Source organism: Triticum urartu, chromosome 1, assembly GCF_003073215.2.
Source record: "Triticum urartu cultivar G1812 chromosome 1, Tu2.1, whole genome shotgun sequence".
Taxonomy (NCBI): domain Eukaryota; kingdom Viridiplantae; phylum Streptophyta; class Magnoliopsida; order Poales; family Poaceae; genus Triticum; species Triticum urartu.
The window spans coordinates 506,947,526-506,961,982 of record NC_053022.1 but is presented as its reverse complement, the minus strand read 5'-3'; the positions used below and the strand labels follow the sequence as shown (position 1 = coordinate 506,961,982).

The 14,457-nt window shown below is 39.7% G+C and overlaps 1 long non-coding RNA gene across 2 annotated transcripts; it reads left to right on the top strand.

Moving 5' to 3' along the window:
- Nucleotides 1-458: 458 nt before the first annotated feature.
- LOC125536877 lies at nucleotides 459-4,023 on the top strand. Of its 2 annotated transcripts, XR_007295286.1 has the most exons (5): nucleotides 459-763; nucleotides 1,798-2,428; nucleotides 2,528-2,620; nucleotides 3,516-3,710; nucleotides 3,810-4,023. It is a non-coding gene; the product is annotated as an uncharacterized LOC125536877 (long non-coding RNA). The 2 variants fall into 2 exon arrangements; XR_007295285.1 differs by having other exon boundaries at nucleotides 459-2,428.
- Nucleotides 4,024-14,457: the final 10,434 nt, after the last annotated feature.

The following is a 14,457-nucleotide window of genomic DNA, read 5'->3' as shown; positions in this document are numbered from 1 at the left end:
TCTTGCTGTAGGTTCGATGCGCGGTTGCTGCTGGAGCGGCTGTGGAACAAGAGGCTGATGTTCGTGGGGGACTCCCTGAAGTCGATGGTGTGCCTGGTGTCGTCGGCGATCCCGTCGCGCGACCAAAAGTCCCTGGCCAAGTTCGTGGGGCCCAACGGCTCTCTCAACGTGTTCATGGCGGCGGATTACAACGCGACGGTGGAGTTCTACTGGGAGCTCCAACTCGGATGACCCGCAGGCGCACGGCGTGCTGGACCCCGTCATCGCCTGGCGGTCCATTCCCAAGCACGCCCGGCACTAGCGAGCCGCCCACTTCCTCGTCTTCAACATCTACATCAGGTGGCTCAACAACTTCGAGATGAAAGTGTTGTGAGTCCTCGGTCCTCCCTCCATTACTTGCTTGGTTCAGTGAGTGAATCGGTGTGAGTGATGAAGATGTTTATGATTGATAGGGATTCTTGCTGGTTGCAGGAAGAATCCTCGGGCGTTGCCCGACAAGTACATGAGTGCAAGCACAACGTAACATATTGGGCAAACCGGCCATTCTACGTGTTTGGTCTTGGATCGGCAAGCTACATCAGCGGTGTCAGGTTCTCTAGCTAGGTCCAGAAGAATGAAGGAGTACATGCCATAGATCGAGTTCGTGGTGGATACAGGAGGTGTGATCCACTTCACCATGCTGGACCCGAAGGGCGCAAAGTCTATCTCATGAACTAGCCGTGCATCTTGCTCAACACCTTTCCATATATGTACAATTAGGCAGGTATTTCCTCGCGTACGCGGTTGCTGGCTGCTAGATTAAACTTCTGTTTCAGAGCGTTCCAGGTTGTGTGAGTGCATGTTTGACCAATTGCAGTTTATCCCGGCTAAGGTTCTACATTGCATGCCTCAAATACCTGATCATGTGGCTTCCTTTCGTTAGCTTTGAGTACTCAATGTAGAGGTTTCCCTTCTTGAGTCATACATACCTCAAACCGATAGTTCTCTGTAACTTCACAAATATTTGGTGCGTGTATATATCACTTTATTTAGGAAATACTCAAATTGCAGAGTTTGTTTTATTGTTAATCACCTGAATAACTTGGATTACTCTGAAATCAGACTCCCTTTTCGAAGCACAATAGGACTTCTTTTTATAGACACATTTCAACTATGGTGCTAATATCTTTTTTTCTGGGAAGTGCTATATACGTTAAGATTCCTCCACCATGTCTACCACACCTCTCATCCTTTTCTAAGATGTTGACTACTGAATAATGACCCAAGTTAACAAGATTGGCAGAGGTTCTATCTCATACACTAAATCTGTCATCGAACCCATCATAGGTGCATTGCAAGGGTTGATAATTGTTGTCAATTCAGAAGGGGAATTTGCCTCATTAAAGATACAGATAAAAGATTTTCTGACCTCATATCGATTCTTACTTCCATTCCTCATGTGTCCTATGTCTCACGTCTCTTACACGGGCAGAACGACCTGGGCCGTAGATTATATGGTGAACGAGGGCGGTGGCAGCACTAGAGTGAGGCATGGCTGGTTGAGGAATAATTTATTTAAATCATTTACTTACAGACTAATGTTCGCCATGCTTCTTTTAGTGAACGCTTGTAATTTTGTTTGAGAGCATATCATGGGTGCACTACTAATTTATTAATCTTAGCAATGTAATGTTAATCCACCTAATATGACATAATAGCTAAAACTAGCAGACATGCTTCCGTCTTCATGGTGCTATGGTATTAATCATTTGGGAGTAAATTTGCTAACCCAGATCCTCAAATCTACTTTTTTTCTAGAACTCTACATCTCGAAGTCTGAGGCACTGGCATACTTAGCCATGCCATTAAGAAGCCAAATCCATAGGTTGCGAGCGAGATGTTTGTCCGCACTGTTGCTTGCCTGCCTGCCTGTGAAGCTTCACCACCATGGGAAACCATTTCAAGCCGCTCGATGTACTCTTCTTTCTTCTGATTGCATGTTTTGTATATGTGGGTACTCGTAGTATGTATTAGGGTTAATTGATCATTTGATTCAGCCATAGTATTGATGCCGCATGTACAACATGTTCCAGATATATTTCTAGAATAACCCGTGTCTATATAGGTTCAAGACTATTACAGTCCATGTCGTTTTGGTACTTGTATGTTCATACGGCCAACCATTGGCCAGTAGTTGGTTGTGCAGCAGGAGATGATATGACTTCAGTTCTTCTTCACATAAACATCTCGATCCTTATTTTTTCTTCATACGGCCAACCATTGGCCAGGTACTACTATTCTAAAGTAACTGAATTTATCTTATTTCATTTGATTAGTACTGTTGGGCTGCTGGTAGTTATTGTTCAGAAGCCTGATTGTATATTGATGGTGAACTCTGTCTGTCTTTATCCCAATTTAAGATGTTATGGTGCTACACAACTGTATATAGGTATGTTCTAATAGCCTGATTGTTCACTATTGAATAGTAATTGCTGCCATTTTAATTTTTTTATACATCTAATTTTCCAATGGGACATGTTCATTGCAGCGTGATATGGAGGAACCAAAAGTGCCAGAAGCATCACTTCATTAAACATTTAGGGATGAATCTTTTTTGGCATATGACGAAATTTTGTTAAAGGTAAGTTGACTCTTTCACTTGCTTACCTTGTTCTTTTGTTCTGGATTACTACTATCATTTAAAAAATCACTACTGTCAGGTTTTAGCTACCCTATTGAGTAAATCTCAATCAGTGTTTCCGTACGTGGTTGGGATCAACATTATCATAAGTAGGTTCATATGTACATGTGAGAGAACCAAGTTTCTATAGTATTGTAAAAGGAAAGCCTGAAAAGCATTTTTTCACATGAGATATTAGTTTCCTCGCTTGAAAAATACTTGATAAGCGATCCAGTCCACTTGTTCAAAATTGGTGAAACAATATGCGCTGGGTAGTAATTTACCGAGCAGAGCATTCCACTAATCATATTTCGGGCATGGCTAGAGTGTGTTACAACTGAATAATTTCTTGTGTTAATACTTGGAGATCAGGATGCACATGAATAATGAGCACATGTTATCCTCCACAAGTTGTGGCTCATGTTAACGTGATGCATGACAAAAGTGTAGCATTGATCGAAAAGTTGTTCTTGCAATTAACATCTACCTTAATGGTAACATATTCTATAGCTTACCCTTAAATTTTTTAGATTTTTGTTAAAAGTATCGCCTATTCATTTTGGGTTATCCTGTTTGTTAAAGATGGAGATTGAAAGGAAGGATAATTCTAATCGTTAGTATCTTCATGGGTTCATTATCTTCATATTCATAATTTCAGATGACCAATTTCTTTCTTTAACCAGTAAGGATTATTAATTATTGCCAATGTCTTTTATCTCCCTATACATCACCTATCACTGTATTATGATGATTTGAGACATAATAGGGTACACATATTCTTATGATTCATCTAGCAGTATGTGTTTTGTTGACATTTACCCAGCAATTTCACTTTGGTTTTCTTATTTGCTTTTAGGTAGTTGTGTTATTGATCAGAACTACGTACATAACAATGCGACACAATATAATTTGGCATTTTCAATGCTAGCACATGGAGCGGCAAGAGGGAGGAGAGGAGCTACGGTGGCCAGGTAACTCGAGGATGGAGGGGAATTGGTGTAGAATAAGCCTGCACTCTTCAAGAAAATACATAGGATAATTATGAAACAAGGTAGTGAAAAAAAACAAGAAAATATAGGTGACCAAATACTTGAGGGGCTGTAACTGCAAGACTAAAATTAACGGAAAGGTAACCCTTTTTCTTTTTTAGATGAACAAACAGCTAAGCCAGCTGAGGAGCGATCTCCAGCAGCTCCCCGGTTGCCAGTGGTCAAGGATTGTCTGCTGAAAGACAAACAAGTGATCATGTTCTAGCATTGTTGAAAGGAGTAGTGAATGTTGATGTATGTACATTTTTTGTTCGGTGTATTGGAAGTGCAAATTTGTATATACTTTACTGGCATTATTTACTGGATTTTAACATATTTGATATATTCGATTTTATGTTCACTATTAGGAAAAGGGCTATAGATGATATGGCCACTAATAGCGCACCAGATATGTGGTGCGCCACCACTATATAGTAATGGCGCATCATGAGTTGGTGCACCATTAGTGTGGTAGACACTAATGGCGCACCAGACCCACGGTGCGCCACTAGTAACAAATTTTCTTATATATTTTTCCAAAAATACTAATGGCGCACCAGGGAACAGTGCGCCATTACTAGTTTAACCAGTAATGGCGCACCTGCCACGCAGTGCGCCACTACTATATTTTTTTGCAAAACTACTAATGGCGCACCTCAAGCCGACGACCCACCACACCCTCCCCCGCTCCACCGCCGCTGACGACCCACCGCACCCTCCTCCGCTCCACCGCCGCCGCCGCCGCCGCCGCCGACACCCCGCACCCTCCCCCGCTCCACCGCCGCCGCCGACCCCCTGCATCCTCCCCCGCTCCACCGTCACAAATGAATGCAACTAAAAATAAAAAAAACAAATTTGATTATATTTTCAAATAAAAAATTTGATGATATTTTCAAATAACAAATTTGATGATATTTTAAAAAAATTATTACTGTTTTTATAAAAATTTATTACTGTTTCATATTCATATGCATTTTCTAAAAAAATATTAGATGCAACAAAAAATAATAATAAAAAGTTACTTATGGCGCACCTCTGGCTGGTGCGCCATTGCTATGCAAAAAAGAAAGTTACTTATGGCGCACCTCTGGTTGGTGCGCCATTGCTACCTAAAAAAAGGTTACTTATGGCGCACCGCTCGGGGGTGCGCCATTGCTAACCTTCCCCCCTCTATCCCTTTCCTCCCGAGCACCGCCTCCTCCCCGAGCCCAATCCCCAATCCCCCGAGCCCTCGACCTGCTGCTCCGCCGCCGCCCCGACCCACTGCGCCGCCACCAGTCACCCCGCGCCGCACGGAGACGTCCAGGAGGACCGCCGTCGACTGCTTCTTCATCTACGGGTTCTCAACCGACTGGAGCTGCACCGTATCATCGCCATCATCGTCTTCCCCAACCTCGGCCTCCCTCGTCCACCTCGTCACATCGCTCCACCCCGGCCACCCCCGACCTCCCGAGATCATCGTCGAGCACCTCAGTGAGGCCCTTGACCGATTTCCCCCTTCCCCCGTCGGGTTCGTCGCCGTAGCCGCCGTCGTCAAGCTCCTGCGTTGCCTCACTGCTGCGCTGTCACTGCAGTCGGCCGCGCCCGCGCACACACGCACTTGCGTGTTGCCGCCCACGGCCGCGCTCGCCCTCGCCTTGTTGCTGCTCCTCCCTCTTGCTTTACTCCTGCTCCTCCTCCTCTCAACGTCTTGCCGCTGCTCTTCTCTGAAATCTCAAAACTGCTGCTGCTCCTCCTCTCCACTTCCCTCCTGCTGCACTTCTCTGAATCTGAATCCTTGCTGTCTCCCTCTCTCTCTCTCTCAAATTTCTATGAATTTGAGAAGTGTACTGTTCAGAATTGTGTAATGTTCAGATTTTATATATTCTTGCAACCTATTAATTGTTCAGTTTACATTCGTGTTTGTCTAGTTTAGATTCGTGATATATATAAGGTACATTGATACACAACATGCAACTGCAGCCCCCACAGATACTTTGTTTTGTTTTGAAAAAGCCGATATATGAAATGTGAGAATTCTTAAAATATGAATTACCGTGAAGTAGCTTGGTCTTGCCAAGAAAATGCTGCATTTTTGGTACTTGAAAGGTTTATGCTGATTCAGCAAATCCATGTGGCCTATTGAAAATTTAGAACTTGTGATCAGGAGATGTTTGGGAAAAAGGAGTGTAGGTACTGTTCTTGTGTTGGGATAATTTTGTAGAATTTTAGGAGCTAGGGGAAATAGGGTTGTAGTTGTAAACTGAAAATGGATCAGAATGGAAAAGTGGGTGTTTCTCTCAAAAATTTCAAGAGAGTAGGATGGGTCTTTGTTCAAAAATGATTTATAGGAATTATAGGGTCTCCCAAAAATTTTGTGGCAGTTTTATAAAAATTATTTGAGTTAGTTTTAGTGCAACAGAGGAACTCAGAGTTTGAAAATGGCATTAAAGGAATTTGTTTTTGGGGTAAATTCTATTATGAAATAATTCCTACTGTTATTTAAAATATAAATGAAATGATTTGGAACACCAAGCAAGAGTTACGTTTCAAGTTGCTGAACCTTTTAATATAAGCTTGCAGAAGATTTAATTGATCATACAGAAAATGAAAAACGAAGGTCATACCGATCCTAGTTGGTATTATTTTTCATGGCTAGAAGATATATTGCTGTACCCCGAGTGAAGGGAAGGAGTTTGCTGGGTTTTGTCTCTGACCATCGTGTCATGATGATTTTGCAGGTACCCCGAGAGGCCCTTGAGTTTGCCGGAATGTCGATTAACTTTCGTTCCGGCAAATTCGGGTACTCCATATGTCCTATTTTCAACAAAGGTCATGCTAAAATTTTTCGTGAATTTTAGCATGACTTTGCTAAAAATTGGACATATGGGGTACTTGCGACAAATGCATAGCCCGGGGTATCTTAGTACTTAATTAAGTAGGATCAACTGCCTCTTGTGTTATACATATAGAAGTGTGATATCAACTCATAGTTATTACTAATGTCAGTTGCTCGTCATCGATAAACCCTAATCTGGAAGAGGAACCACTCATCCTATGTAGTTTTGAATTATGAACGTAGGATATGTCGTCATCGGACGACGAAAGTCTCCCGGGGGAGTGCGGCTGGTGCCACGACAATCGAGGTCTGTGCGACATGCCTCACCTGGACAATGATCGGCGCTTTAGCATTAAGCTCGAGGAGACCTTCGAAGTTGAAACAGTACGCAACGACGACAAATGTTATTTTCATAATTAAGCATGACTTCAACTATTTCAACGTGTAATTTTCATCTTTTACAATTCGAGTATAGCTTATCCCATGCTATGCAAGACGCTATGTCTTGGAGAGGATGGATTTTGAAGACCATGAAATTTCTGAAATAAAGAAAATTCACCTAAGGACTCATCACGATGTGGATTTTGAAGTAAATCTGTATAATTCTGGGAGCGTAACCCATTTTGGTTGCAAAAATTGGGAAGCATTTTGCAAGATGTATGGTTTTGATGAGGGTATGCTTGTCACCATGGATCTTGGTGATCCTAAAATCGAGAAAGACAATATGGACATTTGGGTCCTTGTTGATACGCCTCCAATTCTACCGCTATGTGAGTTTCTCAAACATAGTTATTAGCTAATTTATATTATTTATTTCAAAATAGTTGACAGCTTATTTTTATTGTTCAAAGAATGTGCGGGAGATGGTAGACAAAACCCACTACACCGATGGCTCCGAATTAACAACTTACAAGGAGAAAAATCACCTGGTCAGATTTTGTACTAACATTGAGAATTACAATATCTACAATCAAACTCCTCAATATTATGGTCAATACGTGCCACTAGTGCATGTGTTCAACTACGGTAACTACCATGGAGATACCCTGGTAAGATTTTTTACTATTACGACATCCGTGCATCTTTTGCATACTTCTAAAACTAGTACATCATTGCTAACTATGAAGTTATTACTATGTTTTTCAACAGATAATCCCATAGAATTGTGTGCCTCATTTGATGTATCAGAAAGGTAGTCTTAATGTTTTGAACATACAGCCAGGTCATCCTACGAATCTCAACTGTCCATATGAGATTTCTAAAAGAAGTGGAGACATGAAAATCAAAGGATAGAAAAAAATGTATGGACAGTCGTAAGGAGGTTCTTGGAAGCAAAAGGAAGCGAAGCGCAAGAATTGGAGACAGGATGATCTCCATTCTCCATAATGGAGAGTCAGGGTCTATATCGTTTTATGCTATTTTACCTTAAATAGGGTATTTAGGTCCTGCCTAATACTGATGATCATGTGTTAAGAACAATTAAGTAGGATTGGTTCGATGACTATCAAGATGATGATCGTATGACTTGTTATTAATAACGAGTAGAAGTTGTATGATGATGATTAGTAGGAATTGTTAGGATTAGTATTACTTCCGACAAACTCGCTACTCGCGGTATCGAGACTTGTAATGTTCTATCTTTGTTCGGTCTTTTGAATTCGGAGACTAATATGATGAATTGTATTCGGAGACTAATCTTCTATTGTATTCGATGAATCTGCTGTTGCCGTGTGGTGTTGTCTAAATTCTGTCCAATAATATATTTTGTAACCTGTGAAAATATCAGAAAAGAAAAAAAAATAATGCCTAATATTCATACTAGTGGCGCGCCACCACATAGTGCGCCATTAGTAAGCCAGAGCACACTAATGGCGCATCATCCACCAGTGCGCCATTAGTATGCCAAAGCACATGGGTAAATATGCCCCCCCGGGAGGCATACTAATAGCGCACCATGGGCTATACTAATGGCGTACTGCGTGGTGCGCCATTAGTATACCAGATACTAATGGCGCACCTGTGGTGTGCCATTAGTAAAAAATACCAATGGTGTGGTACTAGTGGCGCACCTGTAGTGCGCCATTAGTAGCGAAAACAGGTGCGCCACTAGTAGGCCTTTTCCTAGTAGTGGTTGTGTTCTAATGGTGCTTCAAATAGTTTTACAAAATAAATAAGAAAATACTAGAAACAAAATATTTAGCATACTATATGCACGTCTAGCATAGTAAACGAGGTGTAGCATGTCTGCATGTGTTTGTATATATAATGAAAATAGTTAGTTAAGTTCAGAATAGTATCCCATAAAGGAAAGGAATTCCAATCAAAACAAAAAATAATGAGTCTCTTAAACAAGACATTCTAAAACTTAGGTAATTTATAGTCATTAGGATTTTAGTTCTATATGATGTAAGGACTATTCGATAATTTCTTATTGGAGTTTGGTCATGGCAAGGTGCGACTTGCGGCGAGATCTATGGCCGGTGAAGGAGGCCTCTGAGGGGAAACAACCTACATTGGACGCGTGCATGAGGGGAGTGTCTTTGACGTAGTGCGGGAGACATCTCGCAGAGGGAGGGGATTGTGAAAAGTGGTGGATCGCAATTGTATGGATGTACTCGATCTAATGGCTGGTATGCATGTTTGAACAATAGTACTTATGTTACGTGGGTAATGTATGATAAAGTGAAACATAGTGGACTATTTGGATGTACTCGATCTAACGACTGGTATGCATGCTTGAACAATAGTACTTATGTTACGTGAGTGTATGATAAAGTGAAACATGATGGACATGGCATCGTGGTAGAGCTGGCGGAGACATGTAAGTGGTGATGTTGAAGCCGCCGGCGGAAGTGATGGCCAAACAGGGTTCCTTAGCACTAGCGAGGAGGCTGATGGGTTCCGAGGACCAATGAAATATTGCAGGAACAACGTATCGGGTTCCATTTTCTGGCGGAGAAGAACTGATGAACGACATGTGCACGATTCGTTTGTTCATTCATTTGATTGATCCTTATTGCACTCAACTCAGATTCATTTAATTTTGTACTTACCCACAGTTTGGTGGATCGAGAAATTTAGTGATATTAATTGCAAGGAGGAGTATCATATATCCATAAACCTTGGAGTTTTTTCCCGTAGAACATGATCATGATGAACCAGAAAGATTTGTAAAATGCCCGTGGCAATGCATGGGCATTCTACTAGTATATAGGAGGAAGGAGTACGTCGGTGGAGCAACAGGGGGCCCACGAGGGTGGAGGGCGCCCCCTACCTCGCGGCCTCCTCGTTGATGTCTTGACATAGGGTCCAAGTCCTCTGGATCATGTTCGTTCCGAAAATCACGTTCCCGAGGGTTCCATTCCGTTTGATATTCTTTTTCTGCAAAACCCTAAAATAGGCAAAAAATAGCAATTCTAGGCTGGGCCTCCAGTTAATAGGTTAGTCCCAAAAATAATAGAAAAGTGTATAATAAAGCCCAATAATGTCCAAAACAAAATATAATATAGCATGGAACAATAAAAAATTATAGATACGTTGGAGACGTATCGAGCATCCCCAAGCTTAATTCCTGCTCGTCCTCGAGTAGGTAAATGATAAAAACTGAATTTTTGATGTGGAATGCTACCTAGCATAATTCTCAATGTAATTTTCTTTATTGTGGCATGAATGTTCAGATCCGAAAGATTCAAGACAAAAGTTTAATATTGACATAAAAATAATAATACTTCAAGCATACTAATAAAGCAATCATGTCTTCTCAAAATAACATGGCCGAAAAAAGTTATCCCTACAAAATCATATAGTCTGGCTATGCTCTATCTTCACCACACAAAGTATTTAAATCACGAACAACCCCGATGACAAGCCAAGCAATTGTTTCATACTTTTGGTGTTCTAATTTTTTTTCAATCTTCACGCAATACATGAGCGTGAGCCATGGACATAGCACTATAGGTGGAATAGAATGGTGGTTGTGGAGAAGACAAAAAGGGAGAAGATAGTCTCACATCAACTAGGCGTATCAATGGGCTATGGAGATGCCCATCAATAGATATCAATGTGAGTGAGTAGGGATTGCCATGCAACGGATGCACTAGAGCTATAAATATATGAAAGCTCAACAAAAAGAAACTAAGTGGGTGTGCATCCAACTTGCTTGCTCACGAAGACCTAGGGCATTTTGAGGAAGCCCATTGTTGGAATATACAAGCCAAGTTCTATAATGAAAAATTCCCACTAGTATATGAAAGTGATAACATAGGAGACTCTCTATTATGAAGGTCATGGTGCTACTTTGAAGCACAAGTGTGGAAAAAAGGATAGTAGTATTGTCCCTTTTTATTTTTATATTTTTGGGCCTTCTTTTTTTCTCTTTTTTCTTTGGCCTTTTTTATTTGGGACAATACTCTATGAATGATGATCATCACACTTCTATTTATTTACAACTCAATGATTACATATCGATACTAGAACAAAGTATGACTCTATATGAATGCCTCCGACGGTGTACCGGGATAGCAATGATGCATGAGTGACTTATATGAAAGAACTATGAACCGTGGCTTTGCCACAACTAAAATGTCAACTACATGATCATGCAAAGCAATATGACAATGATGGAGCGTGTCATGATAAACGGAACAATGGAAAGTTGCATGGCAACATATCTCGGAATGGCTATGGAAATGCCATGATAGGTAGGTATGGTAGCTGTTTTGAGGAAGGTATACGGTGGGTGTATGATACCGCGGAAAGGTGCGCGGTATTATAGAGGCTAGCAATGGTGGAAGGGTGAGAGTGCGTATAATGCATGGACTCAACATTAGTCATAAAGAACTCACATACTTATCGCAAAAAGCTATTATTTATCGAAGCAAAGTACTACGCGCATGCTCCTAGGGGGATAGATTGGTAGGAAAAGACCATCGCTCGTCCCCGACCGCCACTCATAAGGAGGACAATCAATAAATACATCATGCTCCGACTTCTTAACATAACGGTTCACCATACGTGCATGCTACGGGAATCACAAACTTCAACACAAGCATTTCTCAAATTCACAACTACTCAACTAGCACGACTCTAATATCACCATCTCCATATCTCAAAACAATTATCAAGTTTCAAACTTCTCATAGTATTCAGTACACTCATAAGAAAATTTTATTTATTTAATCTTGGATGCCTCAAGTAATTAAAGCAAATTACCATGCTGTTTTGTAGGACTCTCAAAATAATCTAAGTTAAGCATGAGAGAACAATGGTTTCTATAAAACAAATCCACCAACGTGCTCTAAAAGATATAAGTGAAGCACTAGAGCAAAAACTATATAACTCAAAAGATATAAGTGAAGCACATAGAGTATTCTAATAATTTCCGAATCATGTGTCTCTCTCTCAAAAAGGTGTGTGCAGCAAGTATGATTGTGGAAAACTAACAAATAAAGACTCAAATAATACAAGATGCTCCAAGCAAAACACATATCATGTGGTAAATAAAAATATAGCTCCAAGTAAAGTTACCGATAGAAGTAGACGAAAGAGGGGATGGCTTCCGGGGCATCCCCAAGCTTTGGCTTTTAGGTGTCCTTAGATTATCTTGGGGGTGCCATGGGTAACCCCAAGCTTAGGCTCTTTCCACTCCTTGTTCCATAATCCATCAAATCTTTACCCAAACTTGAAAACTTCACAACACAAAACTTAAAGTAGAAAATCTCGTGAGCTCCGTTAGCGAAAGAAAAAAAACACCACTTCAAGGTACTATAATGAAATCATTATTTATTTATATTGGTGTTAAACATACTGTATTCCAACTTCTCCATGGTTTATAAACTATTTTACTAGCCATAGATTCATCAAAATAAGTAAACAACACACGAAAAACAGAATCTGTCAAAAACAGAACAGTCTGTAGTAATCTGTAGCTAACGTAAAATCTGGAACCCCAAAAATTATAAAATAAATTTCTGGACGTGAGAAATTTATATATTAATCATATGCAAAAAGAATTAACTAAATAGCACTTTCCAAATAAAAATCACAGCAGTTCTCGTGAGCGCTAAAGTTTCTGTTTTTTACAGCAAGATTAACAAGACTTTCCCCAAGTCTTCCCAACGGTTCTACTTGGCACAAACACTAATTAAACACAAAAACACAACCAAAACAGAGGCTAGATAAATTATTTATTACTAAACAGGAGCAAAAATCAAGGAATAAAAATAAAATTGGGTTTCCTCCCAACAAGCGCTATCGTTTAACGCCCCTAGCTAGGCATAAAAAGCAAGGATAGATCTAGGTGTTGCCATCTTTGGTAGGCAATCCATAAGTGGCTCTCATAATAGATTCATAAGGTAATTTAATTTTCTTTCTAGGGAAGTGTTCCATGCCTTTCCTTAACGGAAATTGGAATCTAATATTCCCCTCCTTCATATCAATAATTGCACCAATCGTTCTAAGGAAAGGTCTACCAAGAATAATAGGACATGAAGGATTGCAATCTATGTCAAGAACAATAAAATCTATGGGCACATAATTCCTATTTGCAACAATAAGGACATCATTAATTCTTCCCATAGGTTTATTAATAGTGGAATCCGCAAGGTGCAAGTTTAAAGAGCAATCATCAAAATCACGGAAACCTAACAAATCACACAAAGTCTTTGGGATCGTGGAAACACTAGCACCCAAATCACACAAAGAATATCATTCATGATCTTTAATTTTAATTTTAATAGTAGGCTCCCACTCATCATAATATTTTCTAGGGATAGAAACTTCCAACTCAAGTTTTTCTTCATAAGATTGCATCAAAGCATCAACGATATGTTAAGTAAAAGCTTTATTTTGACTATAAGCATGAGGAGAATTTAGCACAGATTGCAACAAGGAAATACAATCTATCAAAGAGCAATTATCATAATTAAATTCCTTGAAATCAAAAATAGTGGGTTCATCAATATTTAAAGTTTTGACTTCTTCAATCCCACTTTTAACAATTTTGGCATCAAGATCTAAAGACTCCGAATTTTGGGAACGCCATCTAGGTAAAGGTGGATCATATTCAGTCCCATTATTATCAAGATTCATATTGCAAAACAAATATTTAATAGGGGACACATCAATAACTTTTAGATCTTCATCTTTATTATCATGGAAACTAGAAGAACACACTTTTATAAAGCAATCTTTCTTAGCACGCATCCTAGAGGTTCTTTCTTTTCACTCATCAATGGAAATTCTCATGGCTTTGAGAGACTCATTGATATTATGCTTAGGTGGAATATATCTAAGTTTCAAAGAATCAACATCAGGAGAAACTCTACCAGTGTTCCTAGCCAACTCATCAATCTTAAGCAATTTTTCTTCAATCAAAGCATTGAAATTCTTTTGCGAAGTAATAAATTCTTTAATATTAGATTCAAAATCAGAGGGCATCTTATTATAATTTTCATAAGAATTGTTGTAGGAATTACCATAATCATTAGAGGAATTACTAGGATACAGCCTAGGGTTAATGTTTCCTCTATATGCGTTGTTACCAAAATTATTCCTACCAACAAAATTCACATCCATAGATTAGTTATTATTCTCAATCAAACTAGACAAAGGAATATCATTAGGATCAGAAGAAACCCTTTTATTAGCAAATAATTTCATAAGTTCATCCATCTTTCCACTCAAAACATTAATTTCTTCTATCACATGCACTTTTTTATTAGTAGATCTTTCAGTGTGCCATTGAGAATAATTAACCATAATATTATCTAGGATTTTAGTAGCTTATCCTAAAGTGATTTCCATAAAAGTGCCTCCCGCGGCCGAATCTAAAAGATTTCTAGAAGAAAAATTCTTTCCAGCATAAAAATGTTGTATAATCATCCACAAATTCAAACCATGCGTAGGGGAATTACGTATCATTAATTTCATCCTTTTCCAAGCTTGTGCAACAT